The sequence below is a fragment of the Myotis daubentonii genome, chromosome 6 (assembly GCF_963259705.1).
Source record: "Myotis daubentonii chromosome 6, mMyoDau2.1, whole genome shotgun sequence".
Taxonomy (NCBI): Eukaryota; Metazoa; Chordata; class Mammalia; order Chiroptera; family Vespertilionidae; genus Myotis; species Myotis daubentonii.
This window is the reverse complement of record NC_081845.1, coordinates 3897155-3918660: the sequence shown is the minus strand read 5'-3', so window position 1 is coordinate 3918660 and position 21506 is coordinate 3897155.

Genomic DNA, 21506 nt, shown 5'->3' with positions numbered 1-21506 from the left:
TGAGCGTCGACCTATGAACCAGGAGGTCACAGTTCGATTCCTGGTTGGGGCACAGGCCCGGGTTGCGGCTCCATCCCCAGTGTGGGGCGTGCAGGAGGCAGCCGATCCATGATTCTCCCTCATCATTGACGTTTCTCTCTCTCTCTCCCTCTCCCTTCCTCTCTGAAATCAATAAAAATATATTTAAAAAAAAAGAACATAGAAGAAAGGGCAGGTTCCAGGAGAAGATGAGGGGCTTGTTTGTGCATATTGAGCACCAGTGAGAACTGTTTAGCTTCCACAGGAATCTGGAAGTTTCTGAAGGCCGGAGCGGAGGTGGGAAGTGGCCCAGGGAAAGCCTGCAGATGAGGAGGAAGCAGAGCCGAGGACAGGCGCCCACGGACGCCAGCGCCAGGGGCTGCCGCGTGGGTTCCCTGGGAGACGGCGGAGCTGGGAGTCCCAGCAGGTGTACTGGGGTGTGTCCAGGAGCGACATCTGGAAGGCATGAGGGAGCAGGAGTGGGCGGAGGGAGGAGGGAGCAGGGCTGTGGTTTCCGCAGGTCTCAGCCGATCCCATGGGAGTTCTGAATGGTGAAGGCCCTTTGAGGGCGGACTGGTTTCTGCCAGCTCTGGGAGGGACTGCGTGCGTCTCCTCCCAGCCCCTCACTCAGTGATGGCAGCTTGATCTTGACATTGGCCGTGGTGGAAGCCTGAAACCTCCCAACATTACGAACCAGGGCTTCCCCCCAGAGAACCAGTTGTAACATGTTTACCAGGACACACACCTGTGTCCTGGTGAGGTCGAGGACAGAGCCTTTGAATCTTTGCAGCGATGCATCGCTGGGTGTGGGCTGCCCCCCCCCCCCCGCTGCCCCTCCCCAGAGGGATGTTACGTGGGGTAGGGCAGCTCCCTTCAGGTGAGGACCACACCTGGAGAAGAGCACAGGGTGAGCCTCCAGGAGACACAGTGCCGCACCGGGGGATGGGGCCGCGGCTGTGAAGAGGGAACGTGGACAGTCCTATTACCATCTCCTGTGCAGTGGCTTCACACCGCTGTTCATCTGGAAACAGCTCCTCCAGGCTTCTGGTCGGTTTCTTTTCTTGGGGAAATGTAACAAGAGTAAGATTGGTCTCCTGGCTGCAGGTAGTCTTGAGGCCGCTTGCTGTTCTTCATCTCCCTCCTCTTCTATCCATTCTAGAGTCTCCTCCCCTCAGCCGGCACCTCTGCTGGTCCACGCAGTGTGCCTGGGGGTGACCCGCCGCTCACCTCCTGGGTTGGAAATGCCGGTCATCATGTCCTCGGGCTGCAGCTGCTGCATGATGACTGGTTGCCATCAGAACTGGGCGGGGGAACGCCAGGGGACGGCCCGTGGACCACCAGTGTGCAGATCTCCTCTTCCTTCCCTTCCCTCACGGGGGAAGGCCAGACCCTCCCGAAAACCAGGGTCAATTACTCATCTCTTGACACAAGGACACCTGGTGGAGGCATCCTTCTCTGGGAACCGGGGCCTCTCTCCCCACAGACCCAGGATCCTCTGCATCCTCTCACCCAACTCTGGCCAAGCGCTCCATGTGCAACGTTCTTCTGGCTGCAAGAAAATGAGTCTGGCTTCCTGGTTGGTGGGAGTTGAACCATTAGGCTGTGGTTTGGACTCAGAACTGGGACACAGCTGCGCTCCTTTTTTTAAATTTTTATTTAATAGGAATTCTTTTCTTTTCTTTTCTTTTTTTTTTTTTATTGATTTCAGAGAAGAAGGGAGAGGGAAAGAGAGATAGAAACATCAATGAGAGAGACTCATCGATCTGCTGCCACTGGGGATCGAGCCCACAACCCGGGCACGTGCCCTGACTGGGGACTGAACTCCTGGTACACAGGCCCGCAGGCCCGGCCCAGCTGCGCTCCTTTTAAAGGACACCCCTAAGTGTGCGGTAGCGAGCGCAGGTCCTCCTCTCTCACTAACAAGAGCAGAAGCAGGAAGAACTGTGATTCCTTCTGGCCCAACAGGTCTGGTGAGGAGTAACTGGGCCATCTCCAAAACTAACATCATATGCTTGTCAGCATTAGGGGCGGAGCTTTTATCGGCTCCATTGTCTAATACTTCCTTTTCCATTAGTAATGGAGCATATGCTCTAAAGTAAACTCTCTCACAAGTCATATGGCTTCTTCATCATGCACCCTCTCTGTGCATCATACATCCCCACCCTGTTTTAGAGTTTTTAGCCCCAATTTTTTAAAAATATATTTTTATTGATTTTAGAGAGGGAGGGAGGGAGGGGGGGAAGGAGAGAGAGAGAGAGAGAGAGAGAGAGAGAGAGAGAGAGAGAGAGAGAGAAACATCAGTGATGAGAGAGAAGCATTGATTGGCTGCCTCCTGCATGCCCCACAATGGGGATCAAGCTCACAACCTGGGCATGTGCCCTGACCGGGAATCGAACCGTGACCTCTTGGTTCATAGGTCGAATCTCAACCATTGAACCATGCCAGCTGTGCTCTAGCCTTAATTTTTTAGATAAGTCAAGGTGTCTATCTCAGAAATATGGAGTTCTCAAAATGAAGTTAATTTTAACTCACTTAAAATGCCACAACCACACAATTACTAAGGGTGGAGAAGAGTAGAAAGGGAAGAGGAAGGTGTCATCATCCCCAAAACGTTAAGGATGATAATAAAAGGGGGGACCTTATTATGTAACCTCTCAGGGGGTGTTCCTTTTGCCTCCCTCACTAGGTTGTGGATTCTTTGATGCTCCTGACTTTCCATTTGCCACAGCTAATGAAGAGTGCTAGAGGGCAGGTGAGAGTAAATGCTGGGCTGCATTACTTGATTCTCACCAGAGAAAGGTTCACTGGATTGGCTTGATTTTCAACTTCATAAGTAATAGGCCATAACAGATCATTCTACCGCATGGCCCAGTGGTTCATGCCAGGTCACTTCGCCAGACACCTGACCTCACAGCGTCCTCCTGGTACTCATCCCTTTTTCCTCACTCTGTGCTCTGGGAGAATAGAAGACACTCACTCACTGGAATGTTACTTTCTCATTCATTCATTTATCAACTATTTTATTGGGTTCCTCTTATATGCATAGTCACTTATGAGTTCCACTGGTATAATACAAAGGTACCTTGCTTTATCCAGAATAGGTATGTTCTGCATTGGGTACATGCCTGGTCTTTATTGTTATTATAATTATTGAAATAACAATAATGGAGATTATTATTATTGAGATATAACTCACATACCACACAATTTGCCTATTTAAAAATTTTTACTATATTCATCACCTCAAAAAGAAATCCCATACACCTTAACCACCATCCCCGTGCCCCTCTCCAGCCCCTGCCCATCCTTAAGCCATCATTAATCTATTCTTTCTATAGATTTCCTTTTTCTAGACTTTTCATATAAGTGGAATGATATAATATGTGGCCTTCTGTGTCTGGCTTCTTTCACTTAGCACAATAGCATTTATTTATTTTATTTTTATTGATTTCAGAGAGGAAGGGAGAGGAAGAGAGAGATAGAAACATCAATGAGAGAGAATCATTGATTGGCTGCCTCCTGCGTGCCCCCGACTGGGGATCAAGTCTGCAACCCAGGCATGTGCCTTTGACTGGAATCGAACCTGGGACCCTTCAGTCTGCAGGCGGAGGCTCTATCCACTGAGCCAAACTGTCTAGGACTTATCACACTGTTTGGTTGTAGCCATTCTAGTGAGTAGGAAATGCTATCTTGCAGTTTTGAGTTGCATTTCTCTAATGACTAATGACCTTGAGGGCCTTTTCATGAGCTCCTTGGCCATTTGTGTAACTTCCTTGGAGAAATGTCTATTCAGATCCTTTGCCCATTTTTTGATTGGCTTGTCTTTTTAAAAATTGAGTTGTAAGAAGGTGCCTGGTCTTTTAGGGGAGCTAATATTTAAAGCAGCACACCCCAGTCTTGGGTGATATGGCCCTTAGGAGTTTCACATTTGTATCATGTTATTTTTAACATTTCCAAAAACTGTACATGTACCGATGATGAGGCCTCGCAGAATAATTAAATTCCCAGATGCCATTCCATCACTCAGCTCAAAGCGGTCACACAAGTGATGTCAGACTCGTCAGAGGCTGATGCCATCGAGTCTTCCAGAGGGAAACCAGTGACCTGGCCACAGTGGACAGGGCCACATATCAGGGCCCTGAGCTGGACACATCCAACATGCACTCAGCCTCCGATAAGAATACAAAGTGGCCCTCGCTGGTTTGGCCCAGTGGATAGAGCGTCAGCCTGCGGACTGAAGGGTCCCAGGTTCGATTCCAGTCAAGGGCACATGCCTGGGTTGTGGGCTTGATCCCCAGTGGGGGACGTGCAGGAGGCAGCCAATCAATGATTCTGTCTCATCATGGATGTTTGTATCTCTCTCTCCCTCTGTCTTCCTTCCCCTCTGAAATCAATAAAAATATATTTTAAAAAAGAATACAAAGTGAAGGAAGCAGTTACTGAAGATCGGCCGGCCTCCCTTGTCGCCCCTAAAAGATTTTGGGGATGGAAGTCCCTGAGGAGGGAGTGAGACAGCCCAGGAAGCCAGGACAAGGGGGATCTGGAAGCTGAGACAGGTGGTTAAACGGCCAAGCAGAAAGTCACAAAATCCTATCTCCCCGAACCAGCACACTTAGGAATAAATGCTTTACACTCCTCCTCCCCGACCTGAGGGTAAATAGCTTACGGCTCAGGGAGACAGAGCAGAAGTCCAACCAGTGTCATTTGTGCCACCACACCCAGGGCAAGGGGAAGGTGAGGGACCCTCCTGTTGGCCCTCAGCATTGAGACCCTCCTCTCAGACCTCCCTGAACCCCAGCCTTCAAACCCTCCAGAGGAAGGCCTGAGGTGTGTCTCCCTCCCTGGAGCCAGCCGCGCCTCTCCCCGCTCAGGCCCTCTTCTCCCAAGCTCTGAGGGTCCCCACGAGACTGGCAGTGGGCCTCAGCAGCTCACCCCTGAGCCTGTCTGAGGCCCCTTCTCTCTGACTTCCCAGTGAACCACAGCTGCCCCACCCAGGCTCCCTTCTTTCCTAGAACATTTCTAAAGAGCCAAGCAGCCCCACCTAGGCTCTCCCTGCTGCTGCTCCGTCCCCTGACTTCCCGCCCAGGCTCCCTTCTTTCCTAGAACACGGGCGAGAGAGCCAAGCAGCCGCCCACGCTCCCGCCCGCTGCGCTTCCAAGCCCGCCTGTCTCAGTGTCCACGGCGTTAATGAACGGACTCGCAAAACAAAAGGAAGAGCCAGTGGTTGAGCGTCGACCTAGGAACCAGGAGGTCAGGGTTCGATTCCCCGTCAGGGCACATGCCCGGGTTACGGCTTGATCCCCAGTGGCAGCCGACCGATCAATGATTCTCTCTCATCATTGGTGTTTCTAACTCTCTCTCCTTCTCCCTTCCTCTCTGAAACCAATGAAAATATACTTTAAAAAAATAAAGTAAAACTAAGAAAAAAAGAATGTGAATTAGTAACATACCAAATCTTAGCAGCATTTGCGATCATTTATTCTTTCAACAAGCTGATGACATTTTGTAGGTGGTGAACGATGAGAATAATTTGTAAGGCAAGTTGTTGACTTCATGTATTGCCTCTGTAAATGCACACTTTCTTATTGGGAAAGAGAACACCTGTATGACCATTACTCTTCAGCATTCTTCAGGCTAAAGATTACTCCATTTTATTTCTTTTTTAAAATGTGTTTTTATTGATTTCTAGAGAGAGAGAGGGGAAGGGAGAGGGATAGAGTGATAGAAACACCAATGAGAGAGGAACATCACTGATCGTCTGGCTCCTGCACACCCCACACAGGGGACTGAGCCTGCAACCCGGGCATGTGCCCTGACCGGGAATGGAACCTCGACCTCCTGGTTCATGGGTCAACGTTCAAGGGCTGAGCCACGCTGGCCGGGCTCCACTTTGTCATATGTTGTTGTTATTTATCCTGCTCTCTCCAGGGTCTTCTTCAGCAAATCGCAACTTGCTTGGAGCATGGGTTACACTGTGGACACATGGTTCTCTTTTCCACCTCACCAGTGGGGGGCAGAGGCCAGCTGACCAGGGCTCCCCTCCCTCCTCTGAATCATGCACAGCCCCTCCTTCTCTGATGGGGAAGAACTATAAGTGCCGTTCCCTCTGGGTCCCCACCCCTCAGATACACGGGCCTTGCCCACTCCCATCCCAGTACATCAACTGGTTTTCTCTCCGGGGCTGGGAAGCTCAGTGGTCAGCCAGTCATTCCCCGCCTCCAACTGCCAGTGCACTTTCTGGAGGCCTCGGTTATGCTGCTTCGTAGGTTGTCTGCTTGCGTGTCCACTTGTTCAACAGTCACTTGGCAGGTGCCCCCGTACGTGGGTGCTGTGCTCAGACGAGGGTGTCACGGTGGGCGCAGCGGGCAGTCCCCGCCCCCACGGAGCTCGCAGTGCAGCAGCGACACGTCATAAACGAGCAAGTGGCTGTGGAGTGGGAAATGCTGTGGAGGAAGAGAGAAGCGAGCCGAGGTGGAGAACAGGATGTCGAGAGCAGGCTGCTTAGCTCAGTGGGAGGCGCGCTCGGCGGGAGGGAGGGAGGGCGCCTGGCAGAGAACCTCACGGTCAGCCTGGTCAGGAAGGGCCTTGGCCAGCGTGCCCGTGCCGTTCGCAGAGGACACCAGTGGGGCAGGCGAGCGGAGGAGGCGGGCGTGGCGAATGGACAAGAGCACAGGGAACCATGTGGCCGGGTGAGCGGGCGGTTGCCGTGCCGAGATAAAGGCCTCGCCCCTCCACCTGCTGACCTGGTGCAGAAAGGGGCCTGCTCCCCCCGCTCTCCTTGGGTGACAACTTTTCATTTCTTCTGATGGAGAACTGTGTCCTCCACAGCCCAGTGACCTCCAGTTCGCAGTCTCTTCAGGAAACTGCTGGGTAATTCGGGTTTCTCTCTAACCCAGCTCCCTCCTCCTCTGTCCCCAGGTGGCATCTGGGTTCAGGCTCCCACACCGCCTTGTGGTGGGGAAGGCACTTTGTGGTCCTTGGCCTTCTTGTTCTTCTATTTTTTTAAAAAAAAATCCTCATCGGAGGATATTTGTTCCATTAATTTTCAGAGTGGAGACACACAGAGAGAAACATCGATTGGTTGCCTGCAACCGAGGTGCATGCCCTTGACCGGAATCGAACCCAGGACCCTTCAGTCCACGGCTGACGCTCTCACCACTGAACCAAACTGGCCAGAGCACGGCCTTCTGGTTCTCGCTGGCCCCCAGGGAGGCACACTGTCCCGCCAGGCCACCCCACTGGGCCGACTTGGTGGTCTTGGTTCCAACCAGCGGAGCCCCATTCGGGACCCTTGGGCCCCTAGGTATCCTGGCCATTCCCTTGTTGCCCCACCCCCTGTGATCCTCTCTCCGGCCCACCTGCCTGAGGCCTGGGCTTTGCTACCCACCCACTCCGGGGCTGCCCTGTGGGCTCAGAAACTCTCTCTGGCAGTTGCCGCCTTGGGCATTCCGCCCTGAGAGCCAGGCGTGATCCGTTTGCCTGGATTTTCTTTCCTACTTTCTGTGCTCGCCCGCCCCAGGAGCCAGCCCAGAAGGCAGGGTGTGGGTCCCTTCCCAGAGACCCCCAGCATCCGAGCTGTTAATGACGCTCCATTTTGCCTTCTCGCCTGTAGGTGGCGCTCTGCCTTTGGGGTGGGCCATGGCTTTGTGCTGCTCCTTTCCCACTCCGAAGGCAGTTCGTTACCAGAGTCCTGGCAAGTACAGCAGGCTCAGCATATTCCACCCGGGGGCTTAAAAACGAGTTCCATCTAAGCCAGCCTGCCAAAGTGAGAGTTCCCTGCGTGCTCCCAGCCCCCAGCCTCCGGTGTGTGCCCCACAGGCACCTCTGTCCTCTATTCTAGGGGACTTGGGAGTGACCTGGGCCCCAGACAGCGGAATGGGGAGTCAGGAGGCACAGGTTTGAGTCGACTAAAACCAGCTATTTGGCGGGCAACAGGCTGGCGATCCTCAACAAAGGGCAGCGGGAGGCCGCCCCCCTTACCCCCTCCTGCAGACTTGAGGCGGCCTGAGGCCTCTCTTGCCTGCTCCCCGGGGACCCTCCCCTTCCTCTCTGCCTCCTCAGCTCCTGGCATATTTATCTCAGCTCTGGGAGCTACAAACTAGCTCTCTAAATCTGCAGCCGAACTCTCCATCTGAGCCTGGTAGACAAGCATTTGCAAACTTGGTTCCTGGTGCAAGTGGGTGACTCAGGCCCCAGGGAGGAGAGGCCGAGGTCCCTAGGAGGGGGTGGGGGTGGGGGTGGAGGTGGGGGTGGGGATGGAGAGCCGAGAGGGATAGTCTCTGGCAAGTGCTTTGAAATCTGATTCTAGAGCCTTCTAAACATTCTAAAACTTCCCAGCGGCTCCCAGGGAGCAGAGAGGAGGGAGGGAGCCCAGGCAGGAGGCTGGAGCGGAGGGTGGCCGGGCCTGGGGGTGGCCCTGGAGACGGAAGGGCTCCCAAGTGGTCTGTTTTGTATCCGTGGCCCCCACTGTATTGTGTGCCCCTGAGTCAGGGACCTCATTCTATTTCCATGTTTCAAGGAACCTTGGAGAGTAGTCGTGCATGTTCGTGGAATTCACCAGCGGCTATTTCAGTCCATTAACCTTTCTCAGCCTTTCGGGGTCATCTTGATTATATTCTCGTTCTGCCAAAGACTAGCCATTCCACATAAATTTTGATTAACGGCAACAACTGGCCAAAGAAAGCAGATGTCTTTTGTAACCGCTCTCAGGACCTACTTTATCTGCAGGAGCGCCGGCTCCTCCCGAGGGCGCCTCCAGGAAGGGCCTGCGTGCAAGGGATGAGGCGGCGAGGGAAGCTGTGTAATTAAAGGGGAATGTGCCTTCGCCGTTCCTTCTTGGAAGGTGTCTGGTTTCTCTCTGTAGCCCAAAGCCAGCCAGTTCCAGCCCTCGTTTGGGAAAGTCAGAGCCTGCTGGGCCCGGGCAGAGCCCACGCACGCCGTCTCCCTCGCCCACCAGAAAGGGAAGGCTTGCTGAAGGGATGCCAAGGTCAACCACGGAACACACCCCTGGTGCTCGGGTGCCTCCTGCTGAGATTTGCTGTCTCCTGGGTGGCGAGTCGGCCTGGGCTCGATTGCACCATCTGCATTGGTTCTGCAGGACAGGAAACCGTGAGGCAATAATCCATATATAATTAGCCCAGCCCACCCAGCCTTTTTAACGTCTGTAACCCCTCTAGCACACTCTCGGGAAACAGAGACAGTGTCAGAACTCCCAAAGGTGCGCTTTTACAAACTCTGGGGTGGTTCGGAGCGAAGCCTAGCGCTCAAGGTGGAAAATCAAGTTCGGAGCAAACGGACAGCGAGCACAGCGGGTTTGCGGGGGGCCGTTCTCTGGAGCCTCAGCCTGGCACGGGGGGCACCCTTCTTAACCTAAAACGAAGGCGATTCTTCCGCAACAGTGTCCGTGGGCCTTGCTTGTTTTGCAACTGTGATTACGAACAGGAACGTGGGCAGGACCTCCTGAAACAGACCCATCAGGAAAATGTGTTCTGAAGTCAGAGGGCGTCCTCAGCACTGCTGAGGACGGGGGGGGGGGGGGGGGGGGGCGGGGGGGGCGGGGGGGGGCGCGGTGGTGGAGGGGGGAAGATGCAGGACAGGGGGTTTCTCACGGGCCCCTGCAAAGGGAGCTCATGGGCGTCTAGATCTGGGGTTCCTACACCTGGTCTCGGGGTGCCTTGGCACTCTTAAAAATTATGGAGACCCCGAAGTGGCTTCTTTTTCTTTAATGTGAGTTATAGCTGTTGGTATTTACCGTATTCAAAATGGAAAGACATGTAAAAGGCACAGCGACACTGAAACGCTCATGCCGTTAGCTGAGAGAGACGACATCCTCACACCTCGGGAAAATACCGCTATTTCACTATGAGCAAGTGAAAGAGACGGAGCACACCTTAGTTCTATTATAAAAAAGCGTGTTGACCTCACAGACACCTTGCCAGGCTGTCAGGGCCCCTCAGGGTTCCCGGGACCACACTTTGAGAACTGCTGATATAAAGAACTAGGAATGGCTCCTGGGTCCCTGCTGGATACCACTGAAGAAGTGATTTCTATGCACAGGGGGACGCGCAAGTTTGGTAAAACCTATGCCCGAAGAAAGGGCTGCAGCAACAGGTGGAGCAGGGGCGAGTCCCTCTCATAGGGATCAAAATACGGCCCCCAGCGCTGCAAGAGGGCAGCAGAGCTGAAGTCACGTTTACTCCTGCGAATGCTTAGTCTGCTTTCTTATGTGCACTCAGCACGTGCCTTTGTCACTGATATTTAAAAACCACACCACGCCTGTTCCATCCTGAGTACTTCTGTGTCAGGTGCTGTCTGTGCTCGCATGGCAGTGCTAGGCACTTCAATGCCATTCCTTATTATGCATATTTTACAGGTTAGGAAATCAAAGTTGAGGGGATTAAGTAAATCTCCAGAATGTAGGAGAGCAGGGTTTCAAACCCAGGATGCCTTTTTGGAAGTCCAGGCACTTAACCATAAAACCATAGTGCATCCTATAAACACTTCTATTATTCAAGAGCCTACAGGGAAAGGCTCACACATCCAGATCCACCACAAAAAGCTCACAGATCTAGATTCATCAAGAAAGGGCTCACACATCCAGATCCACCAGGAGAAGCTCACACATCCAGATCCACCAGGAGAAACTCACACATCCAGATCCATCAAGAAAGGGCTCACACATCCAGATCCATCAAGAAAGGGCTCACACATCCAGATCCACCAGGAGAAGCTCACACATCCAGATCCATCAGGAAAAGGCTCACCCATCCAGATCCATCAGGAAAGGCCCACTCATCTAGATCCATCAGGAAAAGACTCACTCATCTTGATACGTGTCACTGGTCAAGCTCTCTTGCCAGGCCGATTTGACATCCAATAAGTGCGTGTTGTTGCATGCTTGGTGTTGTATTAGAGCCTGTGATAGGCATAAAAAATACTATGTGGGCACAAGACACAGCCCCTGACTTTGAGTTCACAGACATAATTGCACGTAGATGGAACATGAACTAACAGTACAAATTAGTGTTTGGCAAACGCCAAACAAGAACACCATCCTTGGCATCAGAGCGGAGGCCGTGGAGGCCAGAGAGGATTGTGGAGGAGGAGGGTTTTGCACGGGGCTTCAAGGGAAGATGTCCGTTTACAGGGAAGAAAAGGGACTTGGATTCAGAATCTCGCCTTCAGCTGGAGTCCCAGTTCTCCCATCCATTAGATGCGTGAACTTGAGCCCTTCCAGAACTTCCCGGGCTTGGGAGCAGCGTGCAGCGTGGACGTGGCCGTCTCTGGCGCTGATGCCAGCTCCCGCTCACCGGCCGCACCGCGGGGCAGCTTGTCATCGCGTTTCCTGCTCACGCCCACGTGCCGTCCCCAGAGCCCTGCTACCCCGAGGTGCAGGTCCCACCCCTGGCGCTGGCCTCGCAGCCCGCGGCACTACTCGAAGTCTCGCACTTTTCTAAGCTTCTGGCAGCTCACACTTTCCCTAGTATTTCCCAACTGAGTCATTCTCCCCGAACCTCCTTTGAGATCTCCCAGACCTCTCTGTGACTCCGGGGGGGGGGGGGGGGGGCGGGGGGGTTCCACTTCCTGTTCTGCAGCCCTCCGCCAGTTGCTTTAACCTTTTGTGAACCTCAACTTGCTCACGCGTAAAACCCAAGACGATGGGGCCTTACGGGGCTGGAGGGAAGGTTAATGAGTGGCCGTCACCCAGTACCACGCCACACGGGGCACGGCGCAGGCCTGGATGCGTTGGAGCGGCTACTTCTTCATTTGTTATCCGTCTCTGGACTCTGTACCTATGACATAGTTGCGGGCAATGCGAGTTATGAAATGTCATATTGGATTAATTTATTTCCCTGTTTCAAGTTTCAAATCATCAGGAAACTGGGTCATCATGGAAACATAAAAAAAGAAATAGAGAAAAAAAGACTTCGAGTTGCGCTCAACCTCCCGAGGGGGAGAGGAGAGCCGGAGAGTTTAAACTTTCTGTCTTTTACGAAATAGCTGCACACCCCTACTGCCACCTTCCCCCCACTTACACCCCTTTCTCACTAGGGAACTTCACTTGTGAGGACAGTGATGTCTAGTCTGTAATTTACTTGGGGGCAGAAGCTGTTTAGTCAAGAAGACCGATTTCTGACTCCAGCCCCACACCCTCGGGCCCGAGGCTCTGCGTTGCTGTTTCCAGGAGAGAAGGAAAGGGACCAAGCGGGAGGCGCGAGCTGCTCGTAGGAAACTTCAGTGCATCACTCTGACAGGCTAATAATTACTGCTGGTTTCCTGCTCCACGCCTTTCCTTCTGTGGGTTGGGAATCTCAAGCTAAAAGAAATAATAGTTTGCAATTTTAAAAAGTTACGGATGGCGGTGGCCAGAGGGAGGGAGCGGGGACTGGGCGGAGGTGAGTCAAGGGGGCGCTGGGGGAACCTGTAATCGTGTCAACGATAAGTTTAAAAAACTTATTGAAGAGAAACGAAGGGTTTTGATTTTCGGCGGAATAGGGTGTCAAAGGCCTGCGTGGACAGTCCATGTGACTGAGACCCAGCGTTGACCGGGGGGAGGGGTTTTTGGTGATTATTTCAATAGGACCAATATTCTTATTGGTAGAGCTTATTTATTTTAAGTGTTTTAAATCCTCCCCTTTGGAGTGAGGATATTTTTTCCATTGATTTTTAGAGACAGTGGAAAGGGGGGGGGGCAGAGAGAGAGAGCGGGAGAGAGAGAGAGAAACATCGATGAGAGAGAGACATCGATTGATTGCCTCCCACACGCACCCTGACCAGGGGATGGGGATTGAACCCTCAACCCTGCGGAGCACAGGCCGATATTCTCACCACTGAGCTACGCCCGCCGGGGCTTTTATTGATTCTTCAGCTACTGTTGGCATTCAATATTATATTAGTTTCAGGTGTGCTTTACAATTTACATGCCATGGTGACATTATCCATTAAGATTTCATAACTACCCTTTGAAGGAGGTTTCCACTCAGGACGCTTTTAGCTGAAATAACAGATGACCCGATTCAGAGCTAATGAAGGGAAGTTGGGAGGTTGTTGTTTTTTTAGCTCACATGAAAAGAAGGCTAGAGACAAGCTCTTCTCTACCGTCCACGTTGTCAAATTGTTCCTAAAGCTGGCGGGATAGCTGCTCGTGGGGACCGGGCCTCGAGGTTTCTTGCCCACACCCGGGCCGGCTTTGGGCAGTAGCATTTTCCCAAGAGCAAGGGCTGACTTCCCAGAAGCCTCCAGGGCGGCCGCATTGGCACAGCACGGCTCGGGCATGCCCACTTCTGAGCTAGTAGAGAGCTTTGGTTGGCTTCGAGTAATGAGCTGGGATGTAATCGATATTGAACACTGAACCACAATGTTCTCCACGTGCGGCCATTTTCTGGATCAGGGGTTGGCGAGCCGTAGCCTGTGCTCCAAGCCTGGCTGCCTGCCTGTTCTTCTAAATAACACGAAAGCCAACTACACATGCGGTAGCAGTCTGCGCCCACTCAGGAGACAGACACACGGAAAGTTTAATATAAAGAGTTATTAACGGCCCGACCGGGTGGCTCGGTTGGTTGGAGCATCATCCTGTATGCCAAAAAGTTTGTGGGTTCGATTCCTGGTCAGAATACATACTTAGGTTGCGGGTTTGATCCCTGGTCGGAGTGTGTATGGGAGGCAACTGATCAATGTTTCTCTCTCGCATTGATGTTCCTCTTTCTCCTCTTTCCCTAAAAAAAAAAATCAATAAATATATCCTCAGGCAAGGATTAAAAATGCATTAAAAAAAAAGAATTATTAACTAGAAGGGAACTCTATGTGGTTCCCTAGGGCTGAGGGAGAGGACCCAAGAAAAGACCAGCTGGGAAGGGGTTCAGAGCGCATTGGAGAAGGTGCGGTTCAGCTCACCGAGTAGCAGAGACGTTCCCGGAGCGGCCAGGCCGGCGCTGGTCCCCAGCGGCAGCAGGTGGCAGTGCCCGCGGCGTGGCTGTGCTGGATACAGCGAGGAACCCCTTCTCCCACGAGGTCCCCCCAGAGTGTGTTCTACTCAGAAAGCTGACCAGCACGCTCACTGGGAAGAAGCACTTACTAGTAAAAGAATGTCTTTGTTTATCACGGAGCATACATCAAAGCTGAGAGGCAATAACTTATTAACTAACACACAGGGCTCACACTTATTAATTGTGCCCCCGAGCCAATGGCCAGACCTCGGCCAGTGCGAGGGCTCTCGTGACGTGGTTAACTACGTCACCGAAGGCGCTGATGCTCTCCATCTTCCTCGCACGGTGCTGGCCACTTCTCCCCTCAGAGTTCAGGGGCGACGGCAGCTGCAGGGGCCTCAAGCTGGGACACTCACACTCACGCTAAAAGGAAGGGTTCCTGCGGCCGGCGGGGCTCAGTGGTTGAATGTCAACCTATGAACCAGGAGGTTACGGTTCAATTCCTGGTCAGGGCACATGCCTGGGTTGCGGGCTTGATCCCCAGTAGGGGGCGTGCAGGAGGCAGCTGATCAATGATTCTCTATCATCATTGATATTTCTATCTCTCTCTCCCTTCCTCCCTGGAATCAATAGAGACATTCTCAGAGGGTCCCAGGAGACCTCCCATCAATGTCATGGTCAGGATTGGGTCACATGCCCTCACTCTGGTTGTAAAATAGCTGGGGTGCAAGGGCCTCACACCTTTAGCCTCTTTGTTGGGAGGGGCTGTGCCCGCAGAGGAGGGAATGCCCACAGGAAGGCAGCCAACCGTCTGGGCCTCACGCCTCTATCCCCATCCCTCTCCGTTCCCAGGCCACTGCTCTCAGGAGTCACGGGGTGCCCAGGTGTTCTTGAAGTCACCAGGCCTGCGCGCTCCCCGTGGCCAGGGGTGACCCAGTTCTTGGGGAAGGACAAAGGGCCTCTGCAGTCTCTTTTGTCGCCTTGACTCTAATACTGTCACTGAGCAGCTCTTAGTCTCTCCTGCCACCAGGTGGGTCACCCGTGAGCCCCTCTCTCAGGCTCAGAGCTCTGAGTGAGGGAGTTTGTGAGGTAAGGTGACGGGCTTTATGGTACCAGATCATACAGCTCGTGTCCAAGTTCTGTCTCTTATTTGCACGACCGTGGCAAGGTATCTGATGTCTTTATGCCTGAATGAAGGTCTCACCTTTTAAAGGAGGGTAATAAAAGCCCCTGTCTCATAGGTGTCTGATGTTTAAATGATACGAGGCCGAATGGTTTTGGACGTGTCGTGAGTCTTTAATAAGTATTATTTTGTCAGCTATTATTGTTCCTCACTTGATAGCCATGGAAATCTAAATTTCTTAAGTGACCCTTCCAGATCCTATAGGAAATGGCCCTAATAAAATTGTTCCAAACTTATATCAAAATGGACTATGGTCCCTATTAAGCCATGAACTACTCGAGGGAAGGAATACATTTCATAAGGCCAGGATGTAGCACAATATTTGGCTAAAGTAGCTTCTATTCCCATATGGTTTTCACTCAAGCAAAGCAGTCTTGTTCATGACACAGCTTCTGCCTGAGCCTTGTTCTCCTGTCTACAGTGTCCTTTCTCTACATCCCCTCACCCCATCCTCCCACATTTCACTCAGAAACAGTCTCCTCCACGATGGGATTTCTTTCCCAACTTGCTTTTTTTTTTAAAACAAACAAACAAACAAACATTTTTATTGATTTCAGAGAGGAAGGGAGAGGGAGCGAGAGATAGAAACATCAATGATGAGAGAGACTCATTGATTGGTTGCCTCCTACACGCCCCTACTGGGGATCAAGCCTGCAACCCAGGTATGTGCCCTGAATGGGAATCGAACCCAGGACCTCTTGGTCCATGGGACGACGCTCAACCCACTGAGCCACCACAGCCGGGCCCCACCTTTCTTTTTTTTTTTTAAATATATTTTTTATTGATTTTTTACAGAGAGGAAGGGAGAGAGAGAGAGAGAGTTAGAAACATCGATGAGAGAGAAACATCAATCAGCCGCCTCCTGCACATCTCCCACTGGGGATGTGCCCGCAACCCAGGTACATGCCCCTGACCGGAATCGAACCTGGGACCTTTCAGTCCGCAGGCCGACGCTCTATCCACTGAGCCAAACCGGTTTCGGCTCCACCTTTCTTTTAAAAAATGTCAAACCTCCACAGGAGTTGAGAGGCTACTCCAGGAGCACCGATACAGGCTTCCCCTGCATTCAGCAGCTGTTAATATTCCGACCTCTGCTTTCTTTCTTTTTTTAAATTAATGTTTTTATTGATTTTTAGAGAGACAGAAACATGAATGAGAGAGGAACATCACTCACCAGCTGCCTCCTGCACGCCCTTACTGGGGATTGAACCTGCAACCCAGGCATGTGCCCTGACCGGAAATCGAACTGGCCACCTGTGCTCTCTACCTGTACACGTAGCCGTGTAGCCTTTTCTTTTCTGGACCATTTGAAAGTTGCCGACATGGTGATATCACACTCTGCATGAACCACGTAAGAAGAAGGACGTTCTTCTACACACGCACAATACCATTATCTCAGTCAAGAAATGTCACATTGATTTTACGATACTACTTACCAGACAGGTTTTGTTTCTTTTTTCTGGGCCGTTCAGGAAAGTGGCTGGGATTCGTTGCGCCTTCTGCCTGAGATGCACTGAGCACCGCCGGCTGCACAGCTGGGGTTGTACCCCACAGGGGCATCCAGCAGCCTGACCTGCAACCCCACGGCTCATGGCTCCAGACACCAAGCTGGGAGCCCACAGCAGCGCGTGCCTCTGTTCCTGCGCTGCCTCCTGAGCTGTTTCCACAGCCAGGCGAGCGTCCAAGGCCGGCGGACGGAGCCTGCAGTGGGCAGTGGCTGGAGCTGCGGGATCTGCCCTGTGGGGGCGAGGTTGTGGCGAGGTGTGTCCACCTAGCGCTGCCGTAACCAGGTGCCACTTTGTTCAAACAGAAATGGATGGTCTCAGTCCTGGAGGCTGGAAGGTCCAAAGTCCAGGTGTGGGGAGGGCCGTGCGCCCTCTGAGGTCCTGCCGGGCCATCTATTCCTCTCCCCCGGCCCCTGGTGTTGCGGCCGAGCTCGCCCTCCCCTCCCCCGGCTCGCAGATGCCACCCCTGCATCCCCACACGGCCGCCTTCTCCCTGTCTCTGCGTCTCCTCCTCTTCTCAGGACCCAGCCTCACTGGACTGACCCCACCACCCTCCAGTATGACGTGATGTTAGCTAATTGCATCCGCAACGACTGTTCTCCAATAAGGTCACGTTCTGAAGTAACGGGGGGCTGGGACTTCAACGCATCTTTTTAGGGGACCTAACTCCATAGCATGGGGTCTTGGGCTAACGCCTCTGAGTCTCTGTTTTCTGGAAGGTGTGCAGCACAATTTCAATGAAATACAGGAGTTAGTCCCTATACCAGGGGTGGGCACGCCAGTCAGTAACTGTTGCTGGCACGTGAAACCCTCTCTTATAATCTTCCAATTACAATTTTTTTCTTAATATCAACTTTTATTTTTCAGATAAATTCAGTGTAGGTGCATCTTAGATAAATAAATAATTTTACCTAACAAGTTATCTTGAAGACCATAGACATGGATTGACGAGAGAGGGGAAGAGCAATTTCTATGCTGCTGGGGTCCAATCCCAGCAGGTCCAGGGGTCCCCAAAGGTGTGGACGGAGTCAGCGAAGAAGGAATGACACGGAGACAGCGTTCAGTTGATCAGCAGCCTAGCCAGGATCTCTAGCCAGGATCTCCAGCCAAGTTCTGGTCTGGATCTCCAGCGAAGTTCTGGTGTTTATTGTCTTGTTACATCCGTATTTATACCAGTTGATTTTAATCCTGTCAATTTCTATTGCAAAGGTTAGGGCGTTTCTTATCTCCATTCCAGGGAGTAAAGATTATGTAGCTTAAGCGTGATTGTTTGTAGTTAAAGTGATTAACTACCCGCCTGGCACTTAGTTAAGGAGTTTTATCCCCTCCCTGACTTCAGGGGAAAATCCCTACCTGGGGAAACAACCTTTCTCAAAGAGGTGACCTTGGTTAAAACACATAGTGCCAAGAAGGTGAGCAAACATATTAAGAACAGTATGCCATATATGCCAGGTCCCTTGAAACAGCAAGGATGGACCGGCTCCCGGCACTATGCCTCTGCCTTAACTCTCCCTGCCTTCCTAGATCCGACCAGTGTTTTGGTTTCATCCACATACGCTTGTGAATCTTTGTTCTCAGTGATGAATTTTGTTAAGTCTCGTAATAGGAGTAGCCTGATGGATGAAAGTAGTAGCTCGTGCATATCTCTGAAGGTCACAAAATAGAAACCTGATGTAAAATCTCTGTTATCAGTCATGCAGCAGCAAAAGTTCCACTGATAATATCAAATGGAGTCATAAAGTTTTCTGTCGGACTATCAGTGTACATGTATACATTAAAAAATAAATGTATTTTCACCATCATCTACTGTGTTTTTGTCGCTCGAATGAATTTTATTATTTCTTCAAGGTTCTTCACATACGTACACCTTAAGAGATATCAAGTAGGCGTAACATGTTCTCAAAAAATTAGGGTTGGCACGCAGAAGTATTTTGAGTCAGAGATTTTGCTGGTTTTGGCACGCACTCACAAAAAGGTTGCCCACCCCTGTCCTGTACCATTTGCCTTTAGAGTTTCTAATAGACCATTTCCATCCAAGTTTTTCCAGTGATCCCCAAGCATCCCTTATCCCTTCCTTTTTTTGGGACCCAGGCTCTAGGTAAGGGTCATGCATCATACTTTGTTGTCTTGATTAGTCTCCTTTAATTCAAGACAGTGTTTCTCAAACCTTCGAGGTGCGTGTGAGAATCCCCCGGAGAACTTGTTCAAACGCTTTCCTGGGGCCGTCGCCAAAGACTTGGAGTCTGTCACTAGGTCAGAGTTTGTGTCAGTAGGTCAGAGTTTGTGTCAGTAGGTCAGAGTGGAGCGCATGGATGGGCGCTTCTTTGTTTGTTTGTTTGAATCCTCACCTGAGGATATGGTTTTCATAGAAGAGAGAGAGAGAGAGAGAGGGGAAGGAAGGCAAGAAGGAAGGAGGAAAGGAAGGAGGGAGGGAGGGAGAGAGGGAGTAAAGAAAGAAGGAAAGAAGGTTGGTTGGTTGCCTTCCACCCTGGCTCAAACCCGACCCTCTGGTGCACAGGATGACGCTGTAACCATCTGAGCCACACCAGCCAGGGTGTGAAGTGGCGTTTCTAACAAGCTGCCAGGAAATGCCAAAACTGCTGTTCCCAGGACCACACTTTTGCAAACCGCTGATCTAGAAAAGAGTTACCAACCTTTTCTGTAGGGGGCCAGATGGTGAAACACTTGCTGTTCCGCGGGTTCTGTTGCAACTGAGTCCTGCCATGGTAGACAAGAGCAGCCACAGGAAAGTGCAGACACAAAGGGGTGTGGCTGTCTTCCAATGACACTTGACTTTCAACACAGCCTCCTGGTCAGAGCGGGCCCTCAGCCTGCCGTGTGCCAGCCTGACCCGGGACAGTGCTCCCGCTTCTCCTCTATTTTGGTGGTGGTGGTGGGGAGCAATATTCCAAAGTACTGACATCTTTGAATTGTCCTGTTCAGTTTTCTAGTAGAATGTTTCACAATCTGGATTTGATGGTTTCATTCTGATTACATTTAGGTTATATGTTGGCAAGAATACCACAGAAGTGGTATTTTGTACTATAGACAAAACTTGTGAAAGACCGTGAAATGGACCAAATATATTATTGGGTAACTTGAATGGACAGCTGGGCATTGTATAGTGCATCCTCTGGGTTATCTAATGGCTGTGGGCCTGTGCCTTTCATAGTCTTTGAGCTATTTTACAACTCTGTAATTTGTGGACTACTGATGGTATTGTCTCTTAATTCTTCTCTTTAGAAATGCAAATGGTGTCCATTAGACATACAGTTGATTTTTGACCCATGGATGTTGATCAGTCTTCTATTAGGCAATTGAACTTCAGCGTCCTGACTGCCTATACTGTATATAAAATGTTGGGCTCTCTTCAGAATCTACCTTAAACCAGTTGTAACATGTTACTGGTTCTTACATTAATTAATGAGTCAAATAATACCTTTGACATGTTCATTTCACATCTGCATCTGAGTCATAATTATACTCTCGGCTTAAATATTAACCGTTAGCAGTATTTTTCATCACATCACTTTGGAAAGCAGAAAGTGTTAGTTCTTCACAAAAGTTGGTGATACTAATTTAAATCACCTGATTAAGGTGGTTCGCCCAGACCCTTACATTGTAGAGATATCTTTCCTCTTTATTAGGAGAAAAATACTTCGAGACAAAGTGAATATTCCAGTTTGCAATAATGTTTCACCCGGTGGTTTGAGTATCTGCTGAAGATCTTCGCCTGTGTCAACCATAAGATCGGGAGTGGAAAACATGACCACGACGGGGAGCAGAACATGCCACTCCAAAATGGGCTACGTTGGCACGAGGGTTATTTTGAACTGAGGGCAATCAAGACCCAGGGGACTCAAGAAAATCCCTTACCTCTCCCAGAACCGTCTAGAAGAATTTAGATAGAAGCCTGACTTAGAAAGAGAGCTATTACCACAGATGACCTTTTTTTTTTTAAAAAAAATATATTTTATTGATTTTTTACAGAGAAGAAGGGAAAGGGATAGAGAATTAGAAACCGATGAGAGAGATCGATCAGTTGCCTCCTGCACGCCTCCCAGTGGGGATGTGCTCGCAACCAAGATACATGCTCTTGACTGGAATCAAACCCGGGACCCTTCAGTCCGCAGTCCGACGCTCTATCCACTGAGCCAAACCGGTTCGGCCACAGGTGACCTTTTAATCTGGAAGATTTCCCTGCCGCTTGGGGCAAATATTTGGTTATCAAACTCCGGCTATTCCTGCGGTTCTGGAAATTACCGTCCTCTCCGGTGAATTCCCAGGCTTAACCCCTCCCATTCCTTAGTTTAGGGTGGCGTAGAAGCCTCAGTTGCCTGACCCTTGGGTCTCATGTTTTTATGGGGCTTCAATGTGTCCGAAATGGAATGTTTTCCTCCTGTTAATCTGTTTTATGCCGATTTAATGAGGAGGCCAGACAAAGAATCTAGAAGGGCAAAGGACATTTTTCTGCCTGGACAAATCCTTTCTTGATGTCCCCAGCCGGACATCGGAGCCACACCCTTTGAGCCACTGCAACACTTTCCTCTTGGGCCGCATTGCTCTGTGGCAGCGTAGCCTCGTGGCTAAGGCACAGGCTCTGGGGCTGCCCCGCTCCGGCTCCAACCCCGGCTTTCTCACTTACTCGCTTCATGACCTCAAAGTCATTTAATCTCTTTGTGCCTCCGTTTCCTCCAGTATAAAATGGTGCGATCAAGATACCTTTCTCATAGGATTGCCTTAGGGTCAAATGAGCTAAGTAAAAGCGCCAGTATGTTGCATGGCACATCATTACCTACTCGATACATGTTAGCTATTATTGAATCGCGGTTACTGTGTGTGTGTGAGTTCCAGCTCTGCCACGTCTCAGGGTGC